The 23,545-nt window shown below is 47.2% G+C and overlaps 1 protein-coding gene across 3 annotated transcripts in view; it reads right to left on the bottom strand.

Moving 5' to 3' along the window:
- KLF12 (KLF transcription factor 12) overlaps positions 1-5,973 on the bottom strand; it is a 306,275-nt gene extending 300,302 nt beyond the window's left edge. The window contains exon 1 of one of the 3 annotated variants that reach the window (XM_075336814.1): positions 5,892-5,973. The gene's annotated coding sequence lies outside the window, so the exon portion shown is untranslated. Of the gene's footprint in view, positions 1-5,733; positions 5,822-5,891 lie in introns of those variants that run through there. The other 2 variants (XM_075336813.1, XM_075336815.1) reach the window with 2 other exon arrangements.
- Positions 5,974-23,545: the final 17,572 nt, after the last annotated feature.

Below are 23,545 nucleotides of genomic sequence, written 5' to 3'. Positions count from 1 at the left end.
CTAAGGCAGTGTGCACGTTATGTTTTTCTCATTTTGTTTCATGTGTTTTTATTGACGATTTGTCACAGAACCTGAAGGGATTCCTGATACAGCAAAGTGAATACGAATCCTGAAGTCTCGTAAAGACGTTGGGTATTTTCTCCTTGCAGATTTGGTGCAGAAATAATCTACGGCATGTCAATTCTTTCAGCATTTTTACTACAGATTTCACCCATGCTAATGAATGGGAAAAATCTGTACCAAAAACGTATGGCAAAAAACACAAAAAAAAAATTCAGCAAAAAAAACATGTTTTTACCACTGCGTTTTACATGCCAAGAGATGCTTAAATGGTGCAGAAATTTCTACACCAAATACTTAATGTTTGCATAAAGCTGATATTCTCCTTAAAACTGTATATGCAACTACATTACATTACAATACTAATCTTACAGCCGGTTTATAGTACAAATGGCTACAATAGGTGTCATCTTGCGAGAAACAATCAACCGTCATCAACTAAGTAAAGTCCTCACTACCATACTATTTCCATCTTTTATGGCCTTGCTCAGTAATAAAGTGGATTTCTACCTTCCGGATATGTTCACACAGTTATTTTACATGGATTTTGAAGCAGATCCTCTCCTACATAAAAGAGAATTTGAAGCGTTTTTTTGTATGTGGATTTTACAGCAGACCCACTTCAAAAGCATTGTGTGAAACCTCAATGGCAACATACCTTTAGGGTATATGCACATGCTGCAGAAACAACCTCATCTCCATATGTTGTTTGGGTTTTAGGCAGAAATTTGTGCAGTAAATCTGCAGTCTGTCATCATACCCTTCCAAAGGGTCATCTGTCAGTGCTGCTCCTGCGGAGAGGGCAGATGACCGGCTCCCTTCAAGCCACAACAGGATTCCTCACACTGGACTCTGACGAGAAAACTGGGATGGCCAATGGCTTCCAGTTTCCAAGCAATTACATAACAGACTATGCATACGATAGTTGGGCTTTTCAGCAGAACTCACTCACGTGAGTACCAGTGTTATGGACAAGACTCTATAAAATCTCATTCATATGCTGTGGAAAATCTCACACTGGCAAGCGTCAGGGGTGGACATACCACTGCTGCAACCTGTGCAGCCACATAGAGGCCCAATTCCACCGCCAAAACAGGAGGAATAGTGCATTATGATGACTGTAAAGATCCCATGTCCTTGTACAGGGACCCTCATCTGTCTATGTCCACCACTGACCAGCAATGGATATGAAAGTGATGGCCATTTAGTGTAGATATTGTTGCTGTAAATTTACTACAGAAATTCCTCAGCAAATACTGTGTGAACAGACCCTTAGGGGCACTTTGCACACTACGACATCGCAGGTGCGATGTCGGTGGGGTGAAATTGAAAGTGACGCACATCCGGCGTCGCAGGCGATATCATAGTGTGTACAGCATTTTTGATACGATTAACGAGCGCAAAAGCGTTGTAATCGTATGATCTGTGTAGCGTTGGTCATTTCCATGAATTGGGAATGACCGATGTTACGATGTTGTTCCTCGTTCCTGCGGCAGCACACATCGCTGTATGTGAAGCCGCAGGAGCGAGGAACATCTCCTACCTGCGTCCCGGCCGCAATGCGGAAGGAAGGAGGTGGGCGGGATGTTTACGTCCTGCTCATCTCCGCCCCTCCACTTCTATTGGCCGCCTGCCATGTGACGTCGCTATGACGCCGCACGACCCGCCCCTTAATAAGGAGGCGTATCGCCGGCCAGAGCGACGTCGCAGGGCAGGTGAGTGCATGTGAAGCTGCCGTAGCGATAATGTTCGCTACGGCAGCTATCACCATGATATCGCAGCTGCGACGGGGGCGGGGACTATCGTGCTCGGCATCGCAGCATCGGCTTGCGATGTCGTAGTGTGCAAAGTGCCCCTTAAGCTCAATTCCTACCATTAGTATTGGTGAGTTTTTTGCAGTTGCAGAATTTCTCCACATTGAAGCTGAATTAGGTCACTGGTGTTTTTTAGTGCATTATTATCACATTTTGGATGCTGTCGTTCTGGTCCCTTTTTGGGTATGTACTTGTCATGCTTTAAATAAAGTTCTTTTACTTTGATATTTCCTGGTATTTGGCTTTGACAAAACTTTATTGATACTGTACAGTCATGTTTAGTATACAGTGTTTTTACTGCATCTAATGCAATTCTACGTGCATAACCTACACAGAAAACTGAAGATACCTGCAAGGGACATTGACATGTGGCAGATTTCAAAAGCACGCGGCAGAATAGTTTATGGGGTGTGAAAAATAATAAGCACAGCGGGCATGAGATTTCTATAAATCCTATCCACTTTTCTGGAACTATAAGGCCACGTACACTGAGTATTGGGTGAGTTTTTTACCACAGTATTTGTACCCAAAACCAGGAGTGAAACAATCAGAGGAGACGTAGAATAGAAACACGTCACCACTTCTGGAATCTTTACCCACTCCTGGTTTGGACTACAAATACTGAGGTAAAAAACTCACCAAACACTCGACGTGTCCACGTGGCCTAAGACGATGCGTTTTCTGCTTAGTGAAAATATGCAGTGTCAAAAACTCACCAAAAATTAACTGTAGAAACTTGACCTCTGAGTCCACACCAGCGTGATATTACCACAAGCGTGATATCATTCAGATGTTTTATTTACACTTCCAACAAACCCTTAACGTCATGTATGACACATACTGGTGAATTAAAGTTATAGAAAAGAGCTTTAAAGTGCACCAATCACTAGGATTTTCCTATATAAATAAAGCCAGTGCTATGCAGGCACTATCATGCTGATTCTTTACATACCTGTAGTTGTCAGATTGGATGTATAGTTTCTGAAATACAGGCAAGTAAAGTTACAGAAATGCACTACTATTTGATTGGCAGCAGCTGCTCAATAGCTAATATGTGGGTGGGGTTTTGCCATCTATTCCCGCCCCTGTCTGCTGCCTGACCTCTGTAGATGCTAGACTGTATGGGATGCATTTCTAGCACGCCCATATCATGTGACAGAAATGACTGATACCTAGAAGGAGCTCATACAGTCTAACATCTACAGAGGTCAGGCAGCAGACAGGGGCGGGAATAGATGGCAAAACCCCACCCACATATTAGCTATTCGGCAGCTGCTGCCAATCAAATAGCTGTACATTTCTGTAACTTTACTTGCCTGTATTTCAGAAACTATACATCCAATCTGAAAACTAAAGGTATGTATAGAAACAACATGATAGCACCAGTATAGCACTGGCTTTAGTTTATATAGGAACATTCTGGTGATTGGTATGCTTTGAGAATTTTGCTATAAAAACCTTTAAGCTGTGAGAAATGTCACATTTCCTTTAGCTATATTACAGAACTAGCAGCCTACTGCAAGGTGCCATTTATGAGAGTCTGTATTGCACCGATAACCTGTATTGCGTCGACAGCTTGTGTTGCGACGGCCCCCTGTGTTGCGACGGCCCCCCGTGTTGCGACGGCCCCCCGTGTTGCGACGGCCCCCCGTGTTGAAAAAGCCCCTGCGATGCAAAGACCCTCTGTGTTGCAAAGACCCTCTGTGTTGCAAAGACCCTCTGTGTTGCAAAGACCCTCTGTGTTGCGCTGACAATCTGTATACACTCTGATCATAAAACAGCCTGGGGCAATAAAGGGCTAGTACAGGTTATTTTCTTTGCCACCAAATGCCCTGCAGGATTTTCCAGAAATGGTCTCAATAAATAGTGAACAGTACATTTATGCCAATTTAATCAAAATGTATCTTTTAAAAGGTTTTGCTAAATAATAACAAAAAAATAAATTATATTATATATATATATATATATATATATAATTTTTTTTTTTTTTTTTTTTTTTTTTTAAGAAATGCATGTGTTTCAATATATCATATAATGTCTATATGGTGGTGATAAATCTAACTCCAGACAGCTGAGATCTCCCCAGACTTCGCATACACAGGGTTAATAATAAAGGTCTGTCATTATGCATGTTTCCCTTGAAGTGTCAACACATTCTGCATTCAGAAGAATAATTGTAGGATTTCTAAAGTAACACATGACATCTTTAGAGTTGGGGAAACTCTGAATATACACTATATGCTTGAAATTGTGATCATTACTTGAAAATTAAAGACCTTTCCCATTAAAAGCCGCCATATCTTGTAAACAAACACACGTTGCCGTAAATATTCCCAGCAATTCTGGATTTTCTATTCATTCCTGCAGAGCACCCGTCACAAGGCTCTGCACCACATACAGATATAGGAACAGACCCATGACGACATAGAGTAGGGATGCAGAAGTCACAATGGATGGGCCTGGTGACGTCCCTGACTGACAGATGTCACCTGCCTGTATTGTTAATGGCTCTTTTCTTTCTCCATGACAGGAGTATGATGGAGAGGAAACAATCTTATAACCAATAGCTATTCTGCTAAACACATCATTAGTCAAGGCTCCTGAATCCCCATCCAAGACACAGGCAGCCTTTAATATCTCCAAGCAGCTATGCTAAATGTCCTTTTATCCAGATTACAGCTCTCTGCCTGTGCTAATGCTTCATACTGAGCACAGCTTTTAGCAGCTGCCTATAAGCAGCTAACACTAAGGTGATCAGCTCTGTAGGGCTGCCTCCACCAATGCTGCCCCTTGTAATGGCTCTTTGTACGCTGCATACAATAGATGGGGTGCTCAATCACTCCCCAAAATTGTCCCTGTCTTTACTCATCTATTTTGTGCTAACTTTGCCATTACATCAGTAATTACAGAAGCAAAACAACCCCAACAACTTCCCGCACACTGGAGGAATATTAGAGATGATAATCATGATGTCACCAGAAGAGTGAGGAACTGGGGGGGTCCTGCGGATAAAAGGGTGGTCATTTCTACAGACTGGCCACTAGTCATCATTAGGAAGCCACATCATGACATTACTATAATGTGCATCCTCTCCCATTCCCTACATTATATAGCATTCACTCCTTCACCTCTAGGCACCACTATACATATTGTAGAAACTACATGGTGGCACCATCTCTCCAGTCAATGTTGGTTGATACCTTGTCTGTTATTTCATGTACATTGATACAAAACAGATAAATATGTAATAAACAGAATGTGTCCACAATATACACCATTTATTGGATCCTCAGTGCACACAAAGGAGACCACAGATCAAGAAGCAGCCATCACTTGGAGAAGCCACCAAGTAATGTCACAGGGTCAGTCCTCGGTGGTCTCATTACAGACCCCGGACAGCAGCTGCTCATTGTGTGGTGCTGGCTCCTGACCATGCTAAATCAACATGCAAACTTCGAGCTGTCATCTCAGACACCTCCACCTTCCCTGCTAATCACCCCATAGGCCAGCCCTCTGACTACTTTTATGAGGCAAGTGACAGCAGTACATCATTAGCATGCAGACAATGATGACTAGGGATGGGGGGGGGGGGGGTCAGGACAAGAAGGTCACTACTTTCTTCCAAAACACAACAAACTCCTAGAATCCCAGACATCGATCTCAGCCCTACACAACCCCCAGATGATGGATGCAGATGGTCAGATCTGCAAGTTTAGGCTATGAAGACCACCCAATGGCAGATGAGCAGCACAATTACTCCTCTGATCAGGGAGGACTTGTGGTGATGGCACAGCTATGGAGAACATGGAATGTCTTGGGCACAGATGGAAATGCTGTAAGAAATGGAAGAGTCACAGACCTGATAGAAGCTGCAGAGCAGTAGGAAGGGTCTGAGGTGCCTTATAGATCCCCTGTCTGCGCCTTCCTCACACACACACATACACACAGCTGCTCAATGCACTTCTCAGGAAATGAATGGGGGCACACAGAGAACTGTTGTACTTGCAAATGACTTACCGGGATCACGTGATCTGCTAAATCTAGGGTGGGCCAGTGGGTGGAGGCTGCATAAACAAGAGAGGACAATATACTGGGAGCATTAGCAGCGTGCATCGAGTTACACGGGAGCCCCAGCCTGGGGGGACTCCGCCGGCCGCCGGCGCTGAGCCCGGGATTCAGGGCTGACTGCGAGCACTGGACGGCTCCAGAGCACGATGTATGCCCGGTACCGGGTGTGAGCAGCCGCAGGAGGCCCGCATGGACGGACACACCGCACATCGGCCGATATTTACCACTGCAGAACGGCCGACGACGCCGCTGTCCGAAATCCCCTTTTTTTCCTAGTGAACCCCTCCCTGCTCCCACCCTGAGGAGTAGGAGGCTACACCCACAGATGCCCGGTGCATGTATCCGCCTGGAGATGGCAGGGCTGCCCATACACTGCACGCTGAATTACCTCAGCGATATCTGACCATGGAAAGTAACATATCAGGGCGCAGCTAGGGACCGAGATCAGGGCGCAGCTAGGGACCGAGATCAGGGTGCAGCTAGGCACCGAGATCAGGGTGCAGCTAGGGACCGAGATCAGGGTGCAACTAGGGACCGAGATCAGGGTGCAGCTAGGGACCGAGATCAGGGTGCAGCTAGGGACCGAGATCAGGGTGCAGCTAGGGACCGAGATCAGGGTGCAGCTAGGGACCGAGATCAGGGCGCAGCTAGGGACCGAGATCAGGGTGCAGCTAGGGACCGAGATCAGGGTGCAGCTAGAGACCGAGATCAGGGCGCAGCTAGGGACCGAGATCAGGGCGCAGCTAGGGACCGAGATCAGGGCGCAGCTAGGGACCGAGATCAGGGCGCAGCTAGGGACCGAGATCAGGGCGCAGCTAGGGACCGAGATCAGGGTGCAGCTAGGCACCGAGATCAGGGTGCAGCTAGGGACCGAGATCAGGGTGCAACTAGGGACCGAGATCAGGGTGCAGCTAGGGACCGAGATCAGGGTGCAGCTAGGGACCGAGATCAGGGTGCAGCTAGGGACCGAGATCAGGGCGCAGCTAGGGACCGAGATCAGGGTGCAGCTAGGGACCGAGATCAGGGTGCAGCTAGAGACCGAGATCAGGGCGCAGCTAGGGACCGAGATCAGGGTGCAGCTAGGGACCGAGATCAGGGTGCAGCTAGGGACCGAGATCAGGGCGCAGCTAGGGACCGAGATCAGGGCGCAGCTAGGGACCGAGATCAGGGCGCAGCTAGGGACCGAGATCAGGGCGCAGCTAGGGACCGAGATCAGGGCGCAGCTAGGGACCGAGATCAGGGCGCAGCTAGGGACCGAGATCAGGGCGCAGCTAGGGACCGAGATCAGGGCGCAGCTAGGGACCGAGATCAGGGCGCAGCTAGGGACCGAGATCAGGGCGCAGCTAGGGACCGAGATCAGGGCGCAGCTAGGGACCGAGATCAGGGCGCAGCTAGGGACCGAGATCAGGGTGCAGCTAGGGACCGAGATCAGGGTGCAGCTAGGGACCGAGATCAGGGTGCAGCTAGGCACCGAGATCAGGGCGCAGCTAGGGACCGAGATCAGGGCGCAGCTAGGGACCGAGATCAGGGCGCAGCTAGGGACCGAGATCAGGGCGCAGCTAGGGACCGAGATCAGGGCGCAGCTAGGGACCGAGATCAGGGCGCAGCTAGGGACCGAGATCAGGGCGCAGCTAGGGACCGAGATCAGGGCGCAGCTAGGGACCGAGATCAGGGCGCAGCTAGGGACCGAGATCAGGGCGCAGCTAGGGACCGAGATCAGGGCGCAGCTAGGGACCGAGATCAGGGTGCAGCTAGGCACCGAGATCAGGGTGCAGCTAGGCACCGAGATCAGGGCGCAGCTAGGGACCGAGATCAGGGCGCAGCTAGGGACCGAGATCAGGGCGCAGCTAGGGACCGAGATCAGGGCGCAGCTAGGGACCGAGATCAGGGCGCAGCTAGGGACCGAGATCAGGGCGCAGCTAGGGACCGAGATCAGGGCGCAGCTAGGGACCGAGATCAGGGCGCAGCTAGGGACCGAGATCAGGGCGCAGCTAGGGACCGAGATCAGGGCGCAGCTAGGGACCGAGATCAGGGCGCAGCTAGGGACCCAGATCAGGGCGCAGCTAGGGACCGAGATCAGGGCGCAGCTAGGCACCGAGATCAGGGCGCAGCTAGGGACCGAGATCAGGGCGCAGCTAGGGACCGAGATCAGGGCGCAGCTAGGGACCGAGATCAGGGCGCAGCTAGGGACCGAGATCAGGGTGCAGCTAGGGACCCAGATCAGGGTGCAGCTAGGGACCCAGATCAGGGTGCAGCTAGGGACCCAGATCAGGGCGCAGCTAGGCACCGAGATCAGGGTGCAGCTAGGGACCGAGATCAGGGCGCAGCTAGGGACCGAGATCAGGGCGCAGCTAGAGACCGAGATCAGGGCGCAGCTAGGGACCGAGATCAGGGCGCAGCTAGGGACCGAGATCAGGGTGCAGCTAGGGACCGAGATCAGGGTGCAGCTAGGGACCCAGATCAGGGTGCAGCTAGGGACCCAGATCAGGGTGCAGCTAGGGACCCAGATCAGGGTGCAGCTAGGGACCCAGATCAGGGTGCAGCTAGGGACCGAGATCAGGGCGCAGCTAGGCACCGAGATCAGGGCGCAGCTAGGGACCGAGATCAGGGCGCAGCTAGGGACCGAGATCAGGGCGCAGCTAGGGACCGAGATCAGGGCGCAGCTAGGGACCGAGATCAGGGCGCAGCTAGGGACCGAGATCAGGGCGCAGCTAGGGACCGAGATCAGGGCGCAGCTAGGGACCGAGATCAGGGCGCAGCTAGGGACCGAGATGAGGGCGCAGCTAGGGACCGAGATGAGGGCGCAGCTAGGGACCGAGATGAGGGCGCAGCTAGGGACCGAGATGAGGGTGCAGCTAGGGACCGAGATGAGGGTGCAGCTATGGACCGAGATGAGGGTGCAGCTAGGGAACGAGATCAGGGTGCAGCTAGGGACCGATATCAGGGTGCAACTAGGGACCGATATCAGGGTGCAGGCAAATATTGGGGCAACGACTATTGGAAGGGGACGCGGCTGACCACGACAAATTACGGCATTCGTTGTACAAAACTAAGACCTTACATTTCAATGTTCCCTGAAGACTTTGTGGAAATATACTTTGGGAGATTTTAATCACCACAACCTATTCCGCATCCACTGCTTGACATGGCGCCCGTAGCCTAAAAGATTTAGGAGTCCTGTTATAGTAATGCAGTAATCCATGAGGCCGTGACACGTCTAACATCAGTATATCAAATTAATGGGGCCTTAAATATGACCATATTCGAAACAAGAAAGGCTGCGGAGACACCATCACATGTTTCTCAATACTGGCAAGAAACTAGCCAGGTCTTTCACCAGGAAGGAACAACCACGTGAAGGGCAGTCTCCAGTCAAGGAGACCACCTATGCCAAACATGGTATCATCCACAGACAGTTGTTTCGGGGTATTTGCCCCTCATCAGTGTGGAGTAGGAAACTGGCTAGTGGGAGCAATGCCTAGTAGAAGACCATGTAAGCAAGGATGGTTGACCTTAGGGAGATCAACATTCAACACCACGGAGACATCATCACGTATTTCTCAACGCAGTGATTCTAGAGCAATGCCCCCTGGGAAATATTCAAAACAAGAAAGCCTGTGGAGACACCATCACATGTTTCTCAACACTGGCAAGAAACTAGCCAGGTCTTTCACCAGGAAGGAACAACCACGGGAAGGGCAGTTTCCAGTCAAGGAAACCACCTATGCCAAACATGGTATCCATCCACAAACAGCTGTTTCGGGGTAGTTGCCCCTCATCAGTGTGGAGTAGGAAACTGGCAACGCAGTCACTGCGTTGAGAAACACGTGATGGTGTCTCCGCCGTGTTGGATGTTGATCTCCCTAAGGTCAACCATCCTTGATTATGTAGTCTTCTGGATACCATGTTTGGCATAGGTGGTCTCCTTGACTGGAGACTGTCCTTCCTGTGGTTGTTCCTTCCCGGTGAAAGACCTGGCTAGTTTCTTGCCAGCGTTGAGAAACATGTGATGGTGTCTCCGCAGGCTTTCTTGTTTTGAATATTTCCTGGGGGGCATTGCTCTAGAATCACTGCGTTGAGAAACACGTGTTGGTGTCTCCGCGGTGTTGGATGTTGATCTCCCTAAGGTCAACCATCCTTAAATATGACCATGTGATATTGATGACTAGTGATGAGCGAGCACTGCAATGCTCAGTACTTGTAATGACTCCGAGCAGTCGGACACTTAGATGGGCGTGACTCGTGTACCAAGTATAATGGAAGTCATTGAGGGACTTGAGACATTTTCTGGGAAATCTTCTGGAAAAATGCTTGTGTTCCCCATTGACTTCCATTATACTCGGATACTTGAGTCACGCCCATCTAACTGCTTGCTATGAGTACCGAGCATGGTAGTACTCGCTCATCACTATTGATAACCTCTCTTTAGGATCGGTAGGTAGGGTCTGACATCCAGCACCCCACCAACAGCTGTTTTCATCTCTAGTGGAGGCCGGATGTAAAAAGTGAGCTGAGCCGGAATAGCACAGCTCTGCTGCTGAGTAGTGATGGGCAGTCCGGCTCTATTTGGTGATCCGTTTCCTATGGCTCCGCTCACCAAAAAGAGCCGGCTCTTTCGGATCGTTCATGGTATCCCTATTAAATATGTGTTAACGCCGACGAAACCACACCCACCTGTGGCTAAACCACACCCACTCACAACGGGCTAATTAATTTGAGTGGGCGGGGTTTTGTTCAGGTAGGCGGGGTTTCACCCACCGAACACCAAAATTTTACGCCCATTCAGAGCCGTTAAGAGACTTTAGTGGCTCTTACTGGGGTGTCGGCTCCTGTCAGTCACAGCAGGGATCTTTGTGTCGGATCGTTTGCGACGGACACCTCACTACTTCTGAGATCTACAGCTCATATCATTGTAGAGAATACTAGCTAAGCTGCAGTTTTTGATAACAGCCACTATGTATTGAGCGAAGCTCTGCTATTCCCGGTCAGTTCATTTCTGATATGCTGCCAGAACTGGTAACATCTGACCGGTGGCGGTCCTAAGTAAAAAGATCATCAATATAAGGAAAACATCCCCTTTAATGTAGGCTCTTGTTTAACACTGTGTTTTGTGTACTTTTTAATCCATGGTGTTGATTGGAATGTATGAATTAGGTGCAGTTGAAAAAATCACTAAAAGATCACAGAATTTTTATGGAACCTGTCACCAGGTTTTCCCGATATAAAGTACGGCCATCACCCATATGCCCTTATATACAGCATTCTAGAATGCTGTAAATGTACACAACTTGATCTGCATGAAGTAACAAAGATCTTTTATTATACTCACCTATGGAGCGGTCTGTCCAATGGGCATCACTGATTTTTATCCAGTACTGTCTTGTTTCATGTGGGTGACGTGTCCTACACCTACATGTGTCCAATTAAGTAAAACCTATGCTCACCTCGGATGCCGCGACATTCCAACAGTGTCGCCACTCACTCTCCTAGGGCTCATGGGATGTTACGTTATGAGCTCTGCGCCCAATCAGTGCTAGTTTCACTCTTCCCGCCTTCAGACTTGTGAAACATCAAGAGGACATGAGCGGCCACCTGCAGTCCTTGACTTCATATTGATTTATCCAAAAACGGGAAAAGTGAAGCCAGCGTGGACTGGGCACAGAGGTTGCGTGATGTAATAACATCTCATGAGCCTAGGAGAGCGAGTACTGACACCGCCGGAATGGCACCGTCACCAGAGGTGAGTATAAGTCTGGTTATTTTACTTGGGGCAAACATTCTGATTGAGAAGGCATGGTCAGAGGAGTGGACAACCCCTTTAAAAGTAATCTATCAGTTCATCCTACTTCCCGAAGCCGACTATATATGTAAAGGTTTCTGAAACGAAAATGCTGTCTCTGCAGGACAATCCAGTTTAGAAGTGATATGCAAATGAGACTGGAAGTGCTCTGGGCCGGACAGATCACTCTCACTGTCTCAACTACTAAATTCTCAGCCAAAGGTTACATTCACATTGTAGTATTTTGGTCAGTTTTTTTACCTCAAATATTTGTAAGCCAAAACCAAGAGTGGTTGAGAAAAGCAGAAGTGGTGACATGTTTCTATTTTACGTTTCCTCTGGTTGTTCCACCTCTGATTTTGGCTTATAAATACTGATAGAAAATACTAAACATGTAAATGTACCGTAACTTCACTAGACAGAACTACTGCAGCAGGTTGGTCACCTTGTGGATGGAGGGATTAGGGTAGAGTCACATTAGTGTATGTCATCCGATGCGATATGCTAATGACTCTCAGTTCAGGCTCTGCTGTGAGCGTGGTCCGAGTGTCATGCAACTATGATCCGATTCGGAAATCGGTTCACAGCTGTGGAGGAGAGGGAAAGATTAATCTCTCCATCTCCTCCTTTGTCAACCTGTGTGTATATCGCACTGCGCTCGGATGTCATCTGAGTGCAGTCCAAGGTTTCACTTGCACCCATAGACTTGTCTGAGTGTGAGTGCATGAGACTTGCAGACAATCACAGCATGCTGCAATTTTTTCCTCAGTCCGGATTGGGCTGAGAAAAACTTGCAGATGTGAGCTGCAGCATTGTCTTACATGGGGCCAAGTGCAATGCGAGACTTTCTCACTGCACTCCTACGAGTCATAAGCAAGTGTGACTCTGCCCTTAGGCTGAGAATGGAGCCGGAAGCTGATGCAGTGTAACTGCTCCTCCCGCCCAGAGCATTTCCAACCTCATTTGCATAAATATTTTTTCCACAACAGAGCAGCATTTTTGTTTGATAACGCTATGAATTCCTTGTGTTCTTATAGCCTACATGTACAGTACATGCAGTCAGTATGGTGAGGATAGAATGAGCTAACTTTCACTTTTTATAATTTATCCAGCATGGAGAGTTCCGAAACTTTGAAAATCATTTTATTGGCAGATTTATATTGTAATTGCATGTGACTTCCAAACTCCAGCTTTTCCCCAGTCTATTTATCTGCCTTCAGCTACATTGCAAACAGAATGTACTTGTTTGGAGTACAGATGATGGCAGTGAAAGTGTCAGCACCTGTCCTCCTCTGAGAGTTATCCTTAGGCCGGGGCCACAAGGGGACTACTGCGATCCCCGCATGACACTCGGCTTATGCTAGCAGCACAGCAGGAGCAGAGTGTCATTGCGACTGAGGTCGAATCGGAGCACAGCTGCGGGGCGGCGGGCCGGCACTGAGGAGGGGAGAGCCGGCGCTGCGGAAGGGAGGGAGGGATTTATCTCCCTCTCTTCTCCGTTGCCAGCTATTGTCATTCTCGCCCTGCACTTGCAGACACCGGTGTACGGCTAGTGCAGTGCGATTTTCTCTCACCCTATAGACTTAAATGGGTGCGAGAGAAACAAGGATCACATTGCACCCGTAGCATGCTGCGACTGTTTTCTCGGTCCGATTAGGGCTGAGCAAATAATCGCTCATGGGTACTGGCCCATTGAATAATATTGGTCCGAGTGGAATGCGATGTTTTATCTCATTCCACTCGCTCCGATTTTCATGCCGTGTGGCTTAGGACTTATCAGAACAGTCTGCTGCAGTAACTTATCCCCAGAGTCAAGTGAGGCAAAGGTGCTGAGCTGACGCTTTCACTGCCATCATCTGTACTCCAAATGAGTACGTGCTAATAGAAATGCAGCTGAAGGCAAGTAAATAGTTTGAGGAAAAGCAGGCCTTACATATAATTACTATACAAATTTCCTTATGAAGTAATTTGCAAAGTTTTATAACTATCCACGCTGGACAAAATATTGAAAGAAAATAAAAGTTTAGGTACTATTTAATGAAATTGCAATGTTGGACCACATATGTTGTATAACATCTTTTGTTTGTCCTGAATATAAAATCATTAAATTGGCCAGTATTTGACTTTTAAAGAAGTGTTCCTAAAGTCTGACACTGTCCATGGCTTCTGGATAATGGGATGAGCCTCATTCCTTAGCACAATATAATAAAATACACAACACATTATATCTTGGTGTCAAAAGGCCACAGCTTTTATTTTAAATCACAGGAGCATAGTAAGAGTCTTGTGAAATACTAGACAAGTACCATATATTCTCCAGTTCAAAACATTAACAATGACATACAAAGCCATGCACAACCTGTCTCCTCCCTACATCTGTGAGTTAGTCTCCCGGTACCTACCTGCACGCAACCTCAGATCTTCACAAGATCTCCTTCTCTGCTTCTCTCTTATCTCCTCTTCCCACAATCGCGTACAAGATTTCTCCCGTGAATCCCCCATACTCTGGAATGCTCTACCTCAGCACATCAGACTCTCACCTACCGTGGAAAGCTTCAAGAGGAACCTCAAGACCCACCTCTTCCAACAAGCCTACAACCTACAGTAGCCCTCAGTCCAGTAGACCACTGCGTAACCAGCTCTGTCCTCACCTATTGTACCATCACCCATTCCCTGTAGACTGTGAGCCCTCGCGGGCAGGGTCCTCTCTCCTCCTATACCAGTCTGTTTTGTACTGTTAATGATTGTTGTACATATAGCCTCTTTCACTTGTAAAGCGCCATGGAATAAATGGTGCTATAATAATAAATAATAATAATAATAATAATATTCTGAGATTCATGGATACCGCACCATTAATTTCCATCAAGCTTTTAAGACACCTTCATCACTGTCCCCACTGGGGCTAACAATCTCATTGCCCTATTAGCATGTCTGTGGAGTGTGGGAGAAGAACCCGGAGGAACAATTCAAAACTTCTTGAACAGATTTCAACTGAGGACTCCAGCACTGCAAAGAAACAGTGCTAACCACTGCTCTCAGAGGATAAGTAATTTCGGAAGACCTAAATATCCAATTAATGAGAGCTTAACTGCTGTGATCTGTGCCAAGCAAAAGAAAGATTGCTAATGCCCATCTCGCCTACCCGGTAACAAACAAAGTTCTTTTTAGTCAAAAATATCTTGGAATGATAAGTTCGACAATTGTTAAAAAAATTGTGCTGAGATAATCTTAAAAAATATGTCAATATTATATACTGTTATTTGCTGTGACCGACCATTCAGAGCAACTCCAGTACACGCTTGGCACATACCACAGCTCCTGGTCGGGGGCATCAGTGAGTAAACAGATGAAACAGCAGGAAGTTTGCAGCTGCTGCTTTCTAAAATGACACATTTTTCTTCCCGTTTTATCACAGGAGTGAGTGTTTCTGTCACATCTCCAGCCCTATGAGCTCATCATAAATCAAGTCAGTGATGTAATAGCTCCAGCAGGCTGCTGGGCTCATATGTTACTGAATTTATTTATGATGAGTTCAGAGACCAGTGATGCGACAGAAACATTTACTCCTGTGATAAGACAGGCAGAGAAATATATTTACTCACTTATTATAAGTGATTCTTGCTTCCCCTCCTGGCTCGAAGCTGTTGTATGCACCAACAATGAACTGGAGCATTTCTACATAATCAGACATAGTACATTGCAGAGCCACAGTTATAACATTATTTCAGCACAGCAACATTTTGTTAACCCATCCAATTGTTGAGCTTATTAGTTTTCAAAGATCTATTACTTACAATGTACTATGTTTGTGGGACAACTCCTTTAACGGTTTCTTACATATCCAATGCACCTCATAGGATAGAGCTGAGAGTGACCAAAAATTCATTCCATCGTTCCACTATCAAGAAGAGACAAAAACTGGATTTCTAACTGTCAGGAAATTCCAGGACAGTCCATAAAAATAAGGCACTTTTTTGCCCTACCTGTTAAAAAAAATTAAGGTGTCTGTGATTTCTATGACGCTGAAGAAAATTATACACACTATTGTGACTATAATTATCATCATTTTACAGTGAATGCAGCTGATGTCTTCATTTCAGAATAACAGGCTATGGACATGTACAACTTACAATTAAAATGATTTATTATTGTCTTTCAGTATGTCAGTAAAATATATTGTCTGTCTGTGATTTTTTTCATAAGCTGTCCAGAAAAAAAAATCAAGTTGTCAACGCTGGACAAAACCCCCTCAATTCTACCTGAAGATTTCTGAATTCCGATGACCCTCACCCTCAGGCCCCAGAGCGTCAAATTACTCCTCTACTCCAGCAATTATGTTCTAGCAATCAGTAGGGTTCTCAACTTTCCTGGAACATCTGGGAGGTTCCTAGAAAAGGTGAGATCTCGTGGAGAACTTGGCAAATTTCCCAGAGCTTCATCAGCACCAAAACACACATTCATTGGGCATGGAAGGTGCATGACCGGGAAAGGAACGCATGGCTACAAAGAAAAGCCTTTTATTCTTCAGGCAGTGAGAGCTTTTTCCTTCCGAAAAAACTTGACAAGTATGCATGTACTATTTGGAACTAGATATCGGAAAATTAGTATTTCTTTACGGCTTCATTATGTCCAAAAACTATCAGAAGCTTAATGAACTTTTTGACATTCTTAAAAGCAAAGCAGATGAAGCCAAATAGTAGAGTAGACCTAGGCCCCACGCAGGAAAGTTCCTCTTAAATTTGTTGACAGTTGATCTAGATCTGCATTCCACATATTTGCACTTTGGCCACGGTGCCCAGATCTATTTCCTGCAAGTCTTTTGGGGGCTTATTCACTCCTTGGTGTCCTAACTTGGGAGCCTGCATATGTCTGACCCAGTTGGGGCCCTGACATTCCTAGCACAACATTGGCTTTCCGCCCAGAACTACCAAGGAAACGGGGCAGGCAGGAATCATTTCAGATATCCCCAGCTATGACAAAGACACACGCAGTGTTATATGCTGTGTTTCTGGATGTAAATAGCTATACGTTACATAACCTTCAGCCCAGGGACATAACAAATGGATAAACTGCCATGGTTCCTGCCACAGTCACTGCACTGCTAATGGTACAGCCTGTTCTGCGGCTCGGAAGATTCCTATACTAATCATAAGCATTTACATTTTAAGGGATTACTTCAACAAATCCTTCAAGATGGAACATTAATGCAGCTAAGATCCTAACTACATAATCAGAATAGGAATTTCAGGTTTGGGATTTTTTTTATTTATTTACAACCCGTAAAGATCCCTATGTGTTTAGTTAACTGACAGTGCAGCATCTTCTTAACGCAGCGAGGTGATGTGTCTAATGAATTCCAAAATTAGAAGAGCCATAATACGGCTCAGCCTTTCCCTAGAGGCAATTTTCATTCCAGGGAAGACTAATGGTTGCTTCAAGAGAGGCCAGTGCTGCATTTGGAAGGAGAAAAGCCCAGTGTGCTGCACTTCAGATATTCTGCAGCTGCAGAGGAGTATGACAGAAAGACTGGCGTTGCTATGGGAACTCAGGATGCTGAGCACAGTAGCACACACTCAGGATGTTCCTTCCCAGCTCGGCAATTATTTAACCCTGTGTGTATCAGGGATCCGCACAAATGGGAAATGGATTCAAATACTACACATCTTTTTTACACTGTGGTCCCCATAACGTAATTCTGGGTACATGTTTTATAAAGCATCTGTCCCCGATCAAAAAGAATATTTTCTATATAAGAATATTAGTCAAAAATTCCACACTTAAGTTGTGGAAAACCTTACATGCACAAAATTTAAACAGGTTTTTTCAGTTTGCATAATAAATATGTAGACAGATCTCAATTACACTTTGTGCATCAATTCTGTAGTTTTCAAGGTCTCCTCTAGTCATCATAGTCATCAGGAAGTGGGAGCGTTCATTCTTCCAGGAGATAAAAATCTAGACCATCTTATCTTACGTCTGTAATGGCTATAGCCACAACTATTGAAAGTTTCAGTAATTCATTCATGGTCTTTTACTAAACTGCATAACTTTTCACTATTATATTTTTTCATATATATATACACACACACACACAGTAAAGACCAAAAGTTTGGACACACCTTCTCATTCAAAGAGTTTTCTTTATTATCAGGACTCTGAAAATTGTAGATTCACATTGAAGGCATCAACACTATGAATTGAAACATGTGGCATGAAATACTTAAAATGTGAAACAACTGAAAATATGTCTTATATTCTAGGTTCTTCAAAGTAGCCACCTTTTGCTTTCATTACTACTTTGCACACTCTTGGCATTCTCTTGATGAGCTTCAAGAGGTAGTCACCGGAAATGGTCTTCCAACAGTCTTGAAGGAGTTCCCAGAGATGCTTAGCACTTGTTGGCCCTTTTGCCTTCACTCTGCGGTCCAGCTCACCCCAAATCATCTCGGTTGGGTTCAGGTCTGGTGACTGTGGAGGCCAGGTTATCTGGCGTTGCACCCCATCACTCTCCTTCTTAGTCAAATAGCCCTTACACAGCCTGGAGGTGTGTTTGAGGTCATTGTCCTATTGAAAATAAATGATGGTCCAACTAAATGCAAACCGGATGGAATAGCATGCCGCTACAAGATGCTGTGGTAGGCATGCTGGTTCTGTATGCCTTCAATTTTGAATAAAGCCCCAACAGTGTCACCAGCAAAACACCCCCACACCATCACACCTCCTCCTCCATGCTTCACGGTGGGAACCAGGCATGTAGAGTCCATCCGTTCACCTTTTCTACAAAGACACGGTGGTTGGATCCAAAGATCTCAAATTTGGACTCATCAGACCAAAGCACAGATTTCCACTGGTCTAATGTACATTCCTTGTGTTCTTTAGCCCAAACAAGTCTCTTCTGCTTGTTGCCTGTCCTTAGCAGTGGTTTCCTAGCAGCTATTTTACCATGAAGGCCTGCTGCACAAAGTCTACTCTTAACAGATTTTCTAGAGATGAGAAGGTGTGTCCAAACTTTTGGTCTGTACTGTGTGTGTGTGTGTGTGTATATATATATATAAGCCTAGCAGATTTAGCAGGTTTACACATTCGAAATTAACTTGGCATTGTGACATTTGGACTGTAGATCAGCCTGGAAGTGTGAAATGCACTGCAGCAAAAAAGAATGTTATTTATTTATTTATTTATTTTTTTAAATTGTGAAAAGTTTATTCAGAGGGTCATTTATTATTTATTATTCAACCCCTCAAACCACCAGAATTCTGTTTGGTTCCCCTAAAGTATTAAGAAGTATTTCAGGCACAAAGAACAATGAGCTTCACATGTTTGGATTAATTATCTCTTTTTCCAGCCTTTTCTGACTAATTAAGACCCTCCCCAAACTTGTGAACAGCACTCATACTTGGTCAACATGGGAAAGACAAAGGAGCATTCCAAGGCCATCAGAGACAAGATCGTGGAGGGTCACAAGGCTGGCAAGGGGTATAAAACCCTTTCCAAGGAGTTGGGCCTACCTGTCTCCACTGTTGGGAGCATCATCCGGAAGTGGAAGGCTTATGGAACTACTGTTAGCCTTCCACGGCCTGGACAGCCTTTGAAAGTTTCCACCCGTGCCGAGGCCAGGCTTGTCTGAAGAGTCAAGGCTAACCCAAGGACAACAAGGAAGGAGCTCCGGGAAGATCTCATGGCAGTGGGGACATTGGTTTCAGTCAATACCATAAGGAACGTACTCCACCGCAATGGTCTCCGTTCCAGACGAGCCCGTAAGGTACCTTTACTTTCAAAGCGTCATGTCAAGGCTCGTCTACAGTTTGCTCATGATCACTTGGAGGACTCTGAGACAGACTGGTTCAAGGTTCTCTGGTCTGATGAGACCAAGATCGAGATCTTTGGTGCCAACCACACACGTGACGTTTGGAGACTGGATGGCACTGCATACGACCCCAAGAATACCATCCCTACAGTCAAGCATGGTGGTGGCAGCATCATGTTGTGGGGCTGTTTCTCAGCCAAGGGTCCTGGCCATCAGGTCCGCATCCATGGGAAGATGGATAGCACGGCCTACCTGGAGATTTTGGCCAAAAACCTCCGCTCCTCCATCAAGGATCTTAAGATGGGTCATCATTTCATCTTCCAACAAGACAACGACCCAAAGCACACAGCCAAGAAAACCAAGGCCTGGTTCAAAAGGGAAAAAATCAAGGTGTTGCAGTGGCCTAGTCAGTCTCCTGACCTTAACCCAATTGAAAACTTGTGGAAGGAGCTCAAGATTAAAGTCCACATGAGACACCCAAAGAACCTAGATAACTTGGAGAAGATCTGCATGGAGGAGTGGGCCAAGATAACTCCAGAGACCTGTGCCGGCCTGATCAGGTCTTATAAAAGACGATTATTAGCTGTAATTGCAAACAAGGGTTATTCCACAAAATATTAAACCTAGGGGTTGAATAATAATTGACCCACAATTTGATGTTGAAAATTTATTAAAATTTAACTGAGCAACATAACTTGTTGGTTTGTAAGATTTATGCATCTGTTAATAAATCCTGCTCTTGTTTGAAGTTTGCAGGCTCTAACTTATTTGCATCTTATCAAACCTGCTAAATCTGCAGGGGGTTGAATACTACTTGTAGGCACTGTATATATATATATATATATATATATACATATACAGTATATATACAGTGTGTATATATATATATATATATATATATATATATATACTGTGTATATATATATATATATATATATATATATATATACTGTATATATATATATATATATATATATATATATATATATATATATATACATACACAGTGGTGTGAAGGTAACATTTGCCCCCTTCCTGATTTCTTTTTTTTTTGCATGTTTGTCACCAGTGGCGTAACTAGAGTTGGATGGGCCCCGGTGCAAAGTTTAGACCTGGGCCCCCCCTCCACATACACAGACACTTGGGGTAAGGCATACCTCCCAACTTTTAAAGAAGGAAAAGAAGGACAAAGTTTGCGGCTTTTAGGCCACGCCCCCTAACCACACCCATTTCACAGTCACGCCCATATCCACTCCCCATCCACACCCATTCAGCATGGACACGCAGGCAGCCGGCGGGCCTCCAGCATGGACACGCAGGCAGCCGGCGGGCCTCCAGCATGGACACGCAGGCAGCCGGCGGGCCTCCAGCATGGACACGCAGGGAGCCACAGTGAGGCGGCCGGTCGCCCACACAGTGAGGTGGCCGGTCGCCTTCACAGACAGGCGGCAGGGGGGCGCCCGCACAGACAGGCGGCAGGGGGGCGCCCGCACAGACAGGCGGCCGGGGGGCGCCCGCACAGACAGGCGGCCAGGGGGCGCCCGCACAGACAGGCAGCCGGGGGGCGCCCGCACAGAAAGGCGGCCGGCCGACCGCACAGACAGGCGGCCGGCCGACCGCACAGAGAGGCTCCGGCCGGGGGTGAGGGGGGGGGAGGGAGGGAAATCAGCGCTGGGGAGATTTTACTGTACCAGCAGCAGCACAGGCAGCGCTCCTCTCTGTTATGCCACGTCTACTGGGATGGTAGGAGGGAAAAGCAGGGAGGCGGAGAGAGAGTGGGTGGGCGGAGCCCGGGAGCCGGCCGTCCCGATCGTGGCAACGGGACAAACAACGTAAAGCGTGAAAGTCCCGCTGTATCCGGGACGGTTGGGAGGTATGGGGTAAGGGATAATGACACTGACACTCGGGGTACAGGATAATGACGCTGACACTTGGCTCTCACCCACAGCACCCTGAAATCCCTCTATCAGCACCCAGCTTTCCTATGTTCTGATATTTATCTTGTCCTCAGCACCCAGCTTTCCCATATCAGAGCATGAGAAAGCTGGGTGCTGAGAGATGTATATCAGAACATGGGAAAGCTGGGTGCTGAGAGATGTATAGCAGAGCATGGGAAAGTTGGCTGCTGAGGGAAAGAGCCTTTTTCCCTCAGCACAAAACATTTCCATCCCATACTTGTATCTTTGTCCCCCCTGTATAAAGTTCTCAAAATACTATAACAGCCCCCACATAGCCTTCCAAATAATTGTATAAAGGGTCCCACATAACCCTTCATATATTAGAATGCAGATACATAGCCCTCCATATATTATAATGCACCCCCATAATCCTCCATGTATAAAGTAGCCCTTCAATTATAATGCATTTCCCATAGTTCTCCATGTATTAAAATTCACCCCATAGTTCTCCATATATTATACTGCACCACATAGTCCTCCATGTTTTATAATGCACTTCCATAGTCCATGTATAAGGTAGCCTCCATAGTCCTCCATATATTATAATGCAGCCCCCATAGTCCTATATGTATTATAACACAACCCCATAAAACTTCAGATGGTATTATGCAGCCCCATACTCCTCCATGTATAATTCACCCCTATATTCCATGTATAAGGTGTCCCTTCATTTTGTATTATACAGCCCCCCCCCGACCTCCATTTTAATGCAGCCCTATAGACCTCCAGTATAATGCAGCCTCATAGACCTCTATGTATATTACACCTCTATATTCAATGTATAAGGTGTCCTTCATGTTTATTATGCAGCCTCACCAGGCCTCCATATATAATAATGCAGCCAACCTCTCCAGGCCTCCATGTATAATATAGCAGCCAGCCTCCCAGGCCTCCATGTATAATATAGCAGCCAGCCTCCCCAGGCCTCCATGTATAATAATGCAGCCAGCCTCCCCAGGCCTCCATGTATAATAATGCAGCCAGCCTCCCCAGGCCTCCATGTATAATAATGCAGCCAGCCTCCCCAGGCCTCCATGTATAATAATGCAGCCAGCCTCCCCAGGCCTCCATGTATAATAATGCTGCCAGCCTCCCCAGGCCTCCATGTACAGTATAATGGAGTCTCCCCAGGCCTCCATGTACAGTATAATGCAGCCTCCCCAGGCCTCCATGCACAGTATCATGCAGCCTCCCCACCCCAGGCCTCCATGTACAGTATCATGCAGCCTCCCCACCCCAGGCCTCCATGTACAGTATCAGGCAGCCTCCCCACCCCAGGCCTCCATGTACAGTATCAGGCAGCCTCCCCACCCCAGGCCTCCTTGTACAGTATCAGGCAGCCTCCCCACCCCAGGCCTCCATGTACAGTATCATGCAGCCTCCCCACCCCAGGCCTCCATGTACAGTATCATGCAGCCTCCCCCCCCCAGGCCTCCATGTACAGTATCATGCAGCCTCCCCACCCCAGGCCTCCATGTACAGTATCATGCAGCCTCCCCACCCCAGGCCTCCATGTACAGTATCATGCAGCCTCCCCACCCCAGGCCTCCATGTACAGTATCATGCAGCCTCCCCACCCCAGGCCTCCATGTACAGTATCAGGCAGCCTCCCCACCCCAGGCCTCCATGTACAGTATCAGGCAGCCTCCCCACCCCAGGCCTCCATGTACAGTATCATGCAGCCTCCCCACCCCAGGCCTCCTTGTACAGTATCAGGCAGCCTCCCCACCCCAGGCCTCCATGTACAGATGCAGCCTCCCCACCCCAGGCCTCCATGTACAGTATCATGCAGCCTCCCCACCCCAGGCCTCCTTGTACAGTATCAGGCAGCCTCCCCACCCCAGGCCTCCATATACAGATGCAGCCTCCCCACCCCAGGCCTCCATGTACAGTATCATGCAGCCTCCCCACCCCAGGCCTCCATGTACAGTATCATGCAGCCTCCCCACCCCAGGCCTCCTTGTACAGTATCAGGCAGCCTCCCCACCCCAGGCCTCCATGTACAGATGCAGCCTCCCCACCCCAGGCCTCCATGTACAGTATCATGCAGCCTCCC

Source organism: Anomaloglossus baeobatrachus, chromosome 2 (genome assembly GCF_048569485.1).
Source record: "Anomaloglossus baeobatrachus isolate aAnoBae1 chromosome 2, aAnoBae1.hap1, whole genome shotgun sequence".
In the NCBI taxonomy this organism is placed as follows: Eukaryota; Metazoa; Chordata; class Amphibia; order Anura; family Aromobatidae; genus Anomaloglossus; species Anomaloglossus baeobatrachus.
Note: the sequence above shows the minus strand (reverse complement) of the source record. Positions and strands in the feature narration are given on the sequence as shown.